Genomic DNA, 10,440 nt, shown 5'->3' with positions numbered 1-10,440 from the left:
CCCAGTAGGACTGTAGCAACAGTAATGACTACCCTCCCAGTAGGACTGTAGCAACAGTAATGACTACAAAATTACAGTGGGCGCTTGAGGCTTTCAGTGAGTCACTACACAATGGGCCCTCATTCCAGGTTAGTAGCCCTGCCCCAACCATAACTCGATTACAGTTGTTTTGCTTTTTAACTATCTATAAGTAGTACTGAATGACAGAGGATGGAAGTTTATCAAAATGGTTTCCAAGGACACAGACAGCACTGTTCTGCCCACCAGCCACTTGAATCTGACTCGAGAGGAAGGCACAGGGATCCTACCCCAGGGCCTTTGCACTTGCTGCTGTCTCTCAGCATACTCTTCCCTCCAAATACAAGCATGCCTCCCTTCCTCTCTCACCAGAGGTCCTTCCTCAACTGTCATCTTCCCAGTGAGGTCTCCCTGGGCTCCCCCATAAAGTGCTTACCCTCTCTCCTCACCCCACCCGCTCCTGTCTCTCCTTCCTGCACAATTATTACCACCCTACAAAGATACAGAATGGAAATATTTAATCCCATTTGTTCCCAAAGTTTAATTTTGTGACAGCATTAACTTCGAACATCTTCTAGATGCACCAAGACTTAACACCTAGATCCACGATAGTAGATGCTCAGTAAAGATTTGCTGACTGAATACATGATCGTGTCTATGTACAGCAGTACTTTGTAGCTGGAAGGGCCCCTGGCAGGGCCGGTAGAGCTCTCATTTGTAGATGTGGAACCTCCCAGCTCCAGCCCTGGTCAGAACTGGCAGAACATGGTGAGCCCTGCCCAGCCTTCCTGGCTCTTCCAGGGAGCAGCTGCACATGGTGGGGTTTATCAAAGATTCGTTTTAACTGTAGTAAACGTAAAAAATATTATTCTTTTAAAAACAAGCCAGTGTTTTACCTCTGCTAATCATTTCTGTTTTCTTCTAGGCTAGCTCCATGTTTTGTTCATGTGACTATCATGCTGGTGTGGCCCGTACTCCAGTCCCTGGCTCAAGGAAAGTCCGGACTGACATAGAAAATCCCTGCTCAACGGCCTTGACCTTGGGAGAGAGCCCCTGACCTGAACAGACAGGAGGCCTGGAGGTCATCCGTGGGAGCTCTGGAGCGTGCACTGCTGGGACAGCTCAGAAAACCTGGGAAGCCAAGACTTGTCAGGCCTGGAGAATTAGAACATGCCAGCCAAAATGCTGCCCACTCTAAGGAAAGGGAGGGGCCACAAGGAAGCCCAGTGGGTGGGGTTCTGGCGGGGAGTCCTGTGGAGTTCCCACTGCAGATGCCCAAGCCCCAGCCTATAGACCATGACGTGGCAGGGCTTCTCTGTCTGATTCTTAAATGCCTCAGGTAAACAGACTCCCCTTTGCTTTGCCAGGAGGAATGAGATAACTGTCAGAATTATAAAAGTCTGTGGCCTTTGACAGAGTAATTTCACTTCTAAGAATCACCTCCACAGAGAATTGTGCGCATTGTTCCAAGGAGAGTCTATAAAGATAGCAATGGAGCAAAGACTTAGAACAAAATGGCCCTGGGTTTTAAAAGTGTTGTGTAGCTAGACAATGAACAGTCCACCTTTAAACACATAAGCTCCGCATGTGTTGAAATGGAGGCAGCTCCAAATGTATTACGTTTAAAAAAAATAAAAGAACAGGACAGTGTGCCACGTGGCTCTATGTGATGGTGAGATTATACGTGCGCATGCTATCTCAAAAGGAGAATTTGGGTTATCTCTGGGGAGGGAGCCTGCACCTTTTCTAATTTGTACCAAGTGTGGAGTGTGTATCTATTTCTCTGTTAAAAATGTAAAGGGAAGAGTCCACCGTTGACCCAATGCTCACAAAGGTTAAGAACCAATGCCAACCACAATTCCCACCTCTACCTTCAGGAGAGAGTGAACTCCTTAGAATACAAAACCTAAAACAACCAAAACTGTAGAGCCCCCTAGGGCTGGGCCTGAGCTGCACACAGAGGCTAGGTACAGAACAGCTGCCAAGGTGAACTGGCACAGTCAGGCACAAGGTAGGGTTCACAGGCCCTCTGCCCAGACTTTAAAGACAGCAGCAGCCATGTCTGGTTCCAACCTCCCTCACCCACTGTGGGCGGAGCTGTATTTGCTGGGTTTCCAGCTCCTGTACTTAGACTCCTCCTTTCTCTTTTTGAGAGAGGGTCTCACTATGTATTCGTGGCTGCCCTGGAACTTCCTACATCAGGATGGCCTTGATGTAGAGCTCTGCCTCCTAAAAAATAAAAAATAATTTTTTTTTTATGTGAGTGTTTTTTTTTTTTTCCCAGCATATATGTCTGTGCCTGGTGCCCTCGGAGGTCAGAGGAGGACATTGGATGCCCTAGAGCTAGAGTTACAGGTGACAGTGAGCCAACATGGAGGTGCTGGGAACTGAACCTGGGTCCTCTCATACACAGGCAACTGCACTCACATGCATATTACACCCCCAACACACACACACTTAAAAATCACTAAAAACCAAAAACATGTAAGTTAATATAAAAATGACTCTTAGCACTAGGCTAAGAATAGAAAAACCCCATAGGCTACCTTTGACCCAAGGGCTACAGTTTACTAACTGCACATAAAGATTATGCTGGTGTGGCAAACTGTAAGCCAGATAACATGGATCTGGCTAAGAAAGGTTGCCCTCTCTGGCCTGTCTTTTGTTAATCTTCCCTGAATAGTGGTTATTCCTAAAATGGTTACAAGGATTTTTTTTTTTTCTTTTGTTTGAGACAGGGTTTCTCTGTATAGCCCTGGCTGTCCTGGAACTCACTCTGTAGATCAGGCTGGCCTCGAACTCAGAAATCTGCCTGTCTCTGCCTCCCAAGCGCTGGGATTAAAGGCATGCGCCACCACCGCCCGGCACGGTTACAAGGATTTTTATAGATAGTAATTCATTTAGTTCTCACTGTGATCTGAGTTGATGGGTACTGTTGCTGGTTCTGTTTTAAAATGGGGAAGCTGAGGTAAGGAAGGTTAAAGAACTTTCTCGAGGTCCTTTGGCCAATAGCAGTTCAGCCCTAGAGCCTGTGGGATGACCAGCCTGCACTGAGGCTGCTCATTTGGCAGGACAGGATTCAGAGCATCCACCTTGACCTGAAGGGGTGGACACACCCCTCCAGGGCTCGCACTGCTATCGGGAAGCAGTTACAATGGAGGGTGCCATCAGACTGCAGAGGCATCTTGATTTGGAAAAAAAAAAAAAAAAACTTGATTGGATCTCATTAAATTTTAATCATAAACTGAATTCAAAATAAATTGAAACCTGCTTGACAGAGCACAAACAAAGGGTGATGATAAATGGCGGGCGATGCGGCTGGAAAGGGGATCGCCTCCAGGAGGCATCTCTGAGGCAAGGACGGGTGGGACTTAATGAAGGCATTGTGTCCCTGGAAGAAGGCAGACAGTACAGCCAGGGAGAGGAAGGGCGAGAGTGAGCAGCCTGCAGAATTCATAAATGGCTTAACAGCTCCTAAGTAATCAAGGCTAGCTGAGCTGATCATCAGCTGATTGGATTCATGTTTTGTATTTTGAGATGGACTCATGGATCCTAGCCTAGCTTTGAAATCCTCCTGCCTCCACTTCCTACATGCTGAGATTATAGGTATATATGACTATATGGGCTGGATTGAAAGAAATGTGTGTGTGTGTCTGTCTGTGTGTGCGTGTGTGGGGGTATGTTTGATGGGGGTAAGGTGTGCACTCGCTCGATTGCTTTTGGAGGCCCGAGATCCACAGCAAGTGTCCTCATTGCAGATGCACACGTGTGGAGGTCTGAGTTCTACACTGTGTTTTCTTCCATTACATTCCATCTCAACTTTGTGGGTAGTTTGGCTAGCCCATTTGCTCTTCAGATTCCCTGGCTCTGTCTCCCCAAACACTGGAGATTCTAGGACAGCTGCCCCACCCACTTGGCTCTTGGGTGGTTTCTGTGGGTCTCAACTCCAGTCCTGAAACTTGGGCAACAAGCTCTTTACCAAGCAGAGACATCTTCCTAGCCCTGAAGTTTTGTTTTTGTTTGTTTTAAATACTGTTTGGGTTACTGATAGGGTTGAAGGGTTAAAAACACACAGCAGCACGGATATTTCAGGTAGACATAAGAAGTAAAAATAGACATTAATAATTGGAAGGATCCTAAACTCTAACTTGGGTCTCTTCTCTTCTCTTCTCTTCTCTTCTCTTCTCTCCTCTCCTCTCCTCTCCTCTCCTCTCCTCTCCTCTCCTCTCCCCTCCCCTCCCCTCCCCTCCCCTCTCTTCTCCTCTCCTCTCTCCTCTCTTCTTCTCTTCCTTTCTTTCCTTTTGGTTTTTCAAGACAAGGTTTCGTCTACGTAGCCCTGGCTGTCCTGGAATTCACTCTGTAGACCAGGCTGGCCTCTAGTTCAGAGATCTGCCTGCTTCTGCCTCCCAAGTGCTGGAACTAAAGGCATGCACCACCCACCACCAGACCTGGATTAGATATTTTCAATTATAGATTCTCAAGGTATTTTTTTACTCTCCAGAGAATAATTTGGATTTTCTTCTTAACATGGTGCACTGGGATGCCATGGCACCCATGTATAGGCCGGAAGACAACTGGGCAGGAATCTGTCCTCCATTTACACCGTGTAGATCCCCAGGACCAAGCTCAGGTTGTCTGGCTTGGTGGCAGAACCTTCACAGCTGAGTCATCTTGCTGGCCCCAAAGATTTTTTTTTTTTTTTAGTGTGTCTAATCCCAGATCTTTAAAAATATCTGTAAACTCATTAATTCTTTTGTCTACTGCCCAAATGCATGCAAATTATCATAAGATTGGTTTGCCTACCAGAAGATTTGTTTGGGATGAACTATCTGGCTCACCTGAGTGATTCAAACCCGAGTGAGCAAATACTTCCAAGCTTACTTTGCAGAATTTCCCTGTGAGAGAAGCTGTTCCATTACAATGATCTGCCAGAGTCCTTGAGGTGCTGTGAGCCTTGGAGACAAGGAAGCATTTGCTGGACCTCACAAGGAACACTCACAATGAGCTGAGAGCAGTCATAATACTCTGGCGGCAAAGTGGACTTGGCACTTAATGCCGAACTTGAAAGAGGGAAGGGAGACTTCTGGGAACAGACGCCTACCACACTGAGAACTGGTAATAAAAACATTTAGAGAAACAACCTCAAGCTCAGGAGCTTTTGTTACCATTGTCTGTTTGTTTGCCTGCTTCACAGAAGGTGGCCTTTCCAATGCACCTGTTTGTGATTCCTAACTCAGTTCAGGCCACAGAGTGAAGTGGAAGGGACCAGAAGGGTATGGAAGAGAGGAGCAAGCCTGGGAATTGTTACTGCTCTGGGAGAAAGACTTTGTAAGCTATGTGCATTACAGGTCCAGGGAGGGTCAGAGGGGAGAGGCATGCATGTGTAGTGCGGGCCAGGGGCCAGGATGGCTAAGCAGTTGACTCAGAATAGGAAAAGTTCAGAGATGGGCGTTAGACCTGAGAGGAGCAGCAGAGAGAGCAGGACACAGGACTTCAATACTGCAGAAGAGCCAGGTTTCCTTCATTGCTAACGGAGTTGCCAAGACTCCATGTGGACTGGGTCTGCCAGGTGTTAAAGGGGAACAGGCTGTGCGAGGGTCTCCCATCTACCCAAATACCTTGCTTTCAGCAGTGCCCCGAGGGAACACAGCCAAAGTGGCAGCATGCTAAGAGCTGACACACGGGTGAGGCCACCCTTCCTTGGCTGCTTTCTAGTCTATGGTCTCCAAGAAGGCCTGTGCGCGCACACCGCGCGCACACCTGCACGCACACCTGTACACAAGACGAGGAAGCAGAACGTCGAGTTTGGAGGACACCTGGGCTCTGGGAGGCATGCTAGGCAGGAGATGAGAAATGCCGGGGGGGTGCGGGGGGAGAGGAAACCCTGTTTCATGAACTAAAAATATCTGGGAGACAGAACATTGAGAAGAGACAGGAGAGGCCTGGAGGGCAGCCTCTAGATTCCAGTTATCAGATGCTTCTTAGGTCAGCTGGACTATTTTGATAAATAGGATCAAAGTGTCAGGGTCATTTACTTGGCTATGGAAGGACCTGGAAGTTGACCACACCTCCACCCGTGTCCTTTCCTATAGCAGTTGCCTACAGTTCATGCGGATATGTTTTTTAAAGCTAATCTAAAATTGCCTGCTGCAGAAAAGGATTTGAACTCAGGATCTGAGATTTCCATTCTGCAACGTGTAAGACACTGGCTTAATTTAGACAAACTATGCCACCGTAATCTATCTTGCTGACTGCCTGTTAAAGGATGCTGGAAAATAAGACTTTCTCCTCTCTTAACTTTCAGTGTATTTGAAAGTCACTAACACTTCAGGGAGGTGCATGCTTGAACACCGTGTGTCTGTGGGCCCTCTGAGCATCGCTAGGAAACTCTCTCGCTCCCCAGTATCCTGCCACATTGTCTGGCCCTCCTTCCTCCTTAAGGCCCCACAAAGTGAATGAGGCAGAATGGCTGCATCATCCGCCTGTTCACACTTGTCCTTCGTGGAGTGACCTGGAAGAACAGCGCCAGATTAAGAGTGGCTGTGATGGAGCTTCTACCATCAAAGTGGGGCTGGCAGCCATACAGCTGCTACCCCGCTTTCAGATGATAACGATTCGGGATTTGAACTAAGAATCAGGAAGTCAGCACAAGCAAACACGTTGGGAGTCTGGTGACCTTATTCCAGAATGTAGAGAAATGTCTCCCAGAGCCTGCACAGCCTGCAGAGAGTTTGGCAATGCCCAAAGTCCCAAATCATCGGCCCAGCCAGAACCTGCTGAACTATGCTGGCAGTCAGGAATTGCTAAAAAGCATCGAGAATAACGTTTCTTAAAGCAGTGGTTTGAAAAAGGTTAAGGACCGGGTGTATCTGCCAGTTAGTAATGACTCTAATCACAGTCGCCAGCCTTCCATGGTGCTGGGACCTTTCTCTGGTCCCTTTCCCCTCCCATTAAAGGCCCACACACGGACTGCTGGGGCCTGGAGTGCCTTCTGATCCAGCTCCTGGCCTCTGCAGCAGGATCCTCTGCCAGCTCTGGAGCCTGTCTTGACTCTCAGCAAACTCATGGGACATGAGCTAAATTCAAGAACTCCCATCTCCCCCTGCGTGGTTAAAGCCAGAAATGATGACTGGATTCTAGGCAGCTCTCCTGCAGAGCTGCAGCTGATACACCACCCCCACCCCGACCCTAGACGGCCAGCCTTGATAGCTGCTTTACCTTTGGCCTGGAAAGCAGATGAGGGAAATTGAAAAAAAAACAATTTTTTTTTTTAAAGTTTACGAGCAAGATTGAGTACCTCTACAGCGTTTGATGACATGCCAGGTTCTGGGGCTGGAAAAATAAAAGAAGCAAAGGCCTTCCTAATACACTAAGTAGCAGGGGTAAAAATTATATGTATAATAATCAGTAAACAAAATAGGTTTTAGAGACCACCCATTATGGTAGTACCCTTCTGGGACTGTCCTGGCCTTGTTTTCTTAGAAAGGAACAAAATCATGTACACTCACAAACACACACACACACACACTTTGCGGATGAAGAAATCCAGGCTTCTGGGAGCCAAAGAGAATTGCCTAAGAGATGGACTCACACAAAGTGGAGGGAGAACTTGGAAGCAAGTTTTCTGCCCTCTTTTTCAATTATTAATTTGGTTTCTTTCCACAACACCCTTAAAAAAAGTCTCTGTAGTCTAAGAGGCCACTGTGAACTAGGAAGTCAGGGAGAAGGTAGCTCCTAAGATCAGCGTTTCTCCTCTGGCCTCCCCAGCATCATCCAGGCCCAGGGAAATGGAGGCTTGAGTGTGTGTGTGTGGTGGGGGGGGAGGTAGGGGTGGGGGTGGGGGCACCGAGCACTTCCTAACCCAAGAATGTGATGTTGGTATTTTCCCCCCAGCATAAAATAGAGAAAAACTGGGAGTTGGCCTTCCCACTGTCACTGACGTGTCTTGGGCTGAAAGCCAATTACTTAATCCTGTCTACCATGGCTCCCTCCTTGGAGAAGGAGTTTTGATTCGTTGTAAAGACAGGTTCTTGCTACGTTGCCCAGGCTGGCCTTGAACTTACTATGTACCTTGATTTCTTGATGTATGACTAGGAGTACTGAAAACTCCAACCAGGCAGCTTGTAGTGCTGTGTGCCTCTCCCTAAAGGGTTAAGCTCAGCCCCGGCCAGCCCGAGAGAAACCCTAACCGGCATCCCATTCTTGCAGGAACTCTGTCGCGGTCTCAGCTCAAACTGGCCTCCAGAGGAACAAGGTAAAGGTGGGGGCACGAAGGCATGAGGGCGGAGGGAAGTGAGATCAGGGCCTTCTGGCCACCGAGAAGGCCGCAGCAGACTGGAAAGCCGGCCAGTGGTTAAAGACGTCAGGGCCGGCAGGCAGGCAGGCAGGCGCCCGTGAGCTCACTTACCTACGATCGCCACCGACAGCCCAGGGGGTGGTCGCTGGCTCTGCTCTCGGGGATCCACCTCGGGCCGCTCAGACCTCCCTCGGCCTCTCCAGGTCCAGGTAAGTGGTGGAGCAGGCTCTCGAGCAGGAAGTGGATGTGTATGCAAATCTCTACGGAGAGGAAACCCTCTGCTGAGCAGTCTCCCGTGGGGCAGTGAATCAACTGCTGAGAAGTCACTTTATTTCTTAAAACAGAAACCTCCTGCGTTTACCAGAGAGAACCGGCGACCAATTAGGCTGCATCCTGCTTTTACCACCCAGATAAGAAACTGTGAGGAATGCCCCGGGTTTTTGGGTTACTGCAGCGCCTGGGAAGGTATCTATCTCACCGAGACTGAACCCTCTATTCAGACTGCTTTATTCTTGAGCAGCTTCCAACGAGGAGACCTGGGCATAATAATGGGAGGGAATATGAAGCAAGAGCTTTTAACTGTGTCTTTTAACTCACTAAAACAGGTTTGCTGCCCCTAACTAAGGGACAAAGGATCCATGCCTACAGTCCTGTGCGGGACCATATTAACACACACACACACACACACACACACACACACACACACACACGCACGCACGCACCTCTGGCTTCTCATTTCACAGTCTTAAGTTTATTTCTTCCTTTTCCCTTTGTTTATTTAATACCCTACAGAAATTACTGCACAGACCGGGATCCTGGAGGCAGAACGATGGCACAGTGGTGTGTGTGGGTAATATGAATCCAGGTTACTTCCCAAGGCACTGGAGGGTGATGGGAGGCAGTCCAGGTGTGAACTCCGTCAGTCAGGCCACCAGCCTGCAAGGCTCTCCACTGCTGAATTCGCAGCCGCTGAACCCCCACCTCCCCCGTAGGTTCCTCAGACTGAGGCAGTCCCCTCTCCCCACTCTTGCATAGAGGACACTGCCCTGTATGATCCGAGTAAACAGGGACATCTCAGAAAAACACCGGGAGGCCAGGAATTTCCTTAATAAGATAAGCTCAGGAACTTTAGGAAGGTAGCTGAACTCTTCGAAGGGAAAGACTAGTATTCCTCAGACCACAGGGTGAGAAACTACCTGCAGGTGGGGGCACATTCTGCAGGTGGACATTTGCCCACCTTCAGACAAGGGAACTCTAAAGACCAATCAGTTTAAAAAGTCACACTGTTCTACCAATCATATTGTGTCTAATGGCTGCTGCTCTGAAAATTGTATAAAAGTTCACTGAATAAGCTGTGCAGGGTCACCTCCTTTCCTGAGGGTCTGGGTCGGCCTCAGTGAATTGAAATAAAAAATCCTCATGTTTTTTGCATCGATCAGGCTCCATGTGATTTCACTCAGGGGGACTCCTGTAAGCTAAGGCTCATTAGGGTCTTACAGCCCCAGGTCTGCCCAAGTATTACACTTAAAGTTGTGCCACGTATTATTAGCAAAGGGAATGTGGCTTGTTTTGAAAACTTTATAATAAAGGTGGTACACATTGTAGTGTGTTTTTATAATGAAGTACAATTTAGCTGTTAAAACAATGAATATTTGTATTTATTATTTGTACAACTTAACATGGGAAAGTGGCTCTGAGAAATTATTTAGTAAAACATTATTTTTGACAATATATATATGGTGACAGACAGAGAGAGAGAGAGAGGTATCCCCAGCATCTAGGACACATTGTAGGCAATCACTGTATACCTGTTGGATCATCAAGTCAGAAAGGCCTGTAGCTGAGCCTGGTAGCACAGGCCTGATAGTCTCATGTTTATTAGCTCAACCTCAAAAATTATTAGATCTTAGGAGTTGGGGGGAAACAACATTCTTTGTGGACTGACTAAAACCAGGATAATTGGGGAGGGGCAGCTATCAGCATTGAAATGAGAACAGGAAAAGGAGGCAATGACATGGGAGGGGAGGGGAGGGAGTCAGGAGGAGGAGGGGAGGGAATCAGGAGGGGTAGGGGAGGGAATCAGAAGAGGGAGGGGAAGAGATCAGAAGGGGGAGGGGAAGGGAAGG

The 10,440-nt window shown here is 48.0% G+C and overlaps 1 protein-coding gene and 1 long non-coding RNA gene across 4 annotated transcripts in view; one reads left to right on the top strand and one right to left on the bottom strand.

Moving 5' to 3' along the window:
• The window catches only part of Traf3ip2 (TRAF3 interacting protein 2), a 42,953-nt gene extending 34,376 nt beyond the window's left edge, over positions 1 to 8,577 (bottom strand). For 2 of the 3 annotated variants that reach the window (XM_031348466.1, XM_031348467.1), the window contains exon 1: positions 8,426 to 8,577. The gene's annotated coding sequence lies outside the window, so the exon portion shown is untranslated. The remainder of the gene's footprint in view (positions 1 to 8,425) is intronic. The other variant, XM_031348465.1, reaches the window with a different exon arrangement.
• LOC116075358 lies at positions 7,981 to 9,747 on the top strand. The gene is made up of 3 exons (XR_004112537.1): positions 7,981 to 8,272; positions 8,659 to 8,779; positions 9,107 to 9,747. It is a non-coding gene; the product is annotated as an uncharacterized LOC116075358 (long non-coding RNA).
• The last annotated feature ends 693 nt before the right edge of the window (positions 9,748 to 10,440 follow it).

This window comes from Mastomys coucha, unplaced genomic scaffold (genome assembly GCF_008632895.1).
Source record: "Mastomys coucha isolate ucsf_1 unplaced genomic scaffold, UCSF_Mcou_1 pScaffold3, whole genome shotgun sequence".
Classification (NCBI taxonomy): domain Eukaryota; kingdom Metazoa; phylum Chordata; class Mammalia; order Rodentia; family Muridae; genus Mastomys; species Mastomys coucha.
This window is presented reverse-complemented; position numbering and strand designations above follow the sequence as displayed.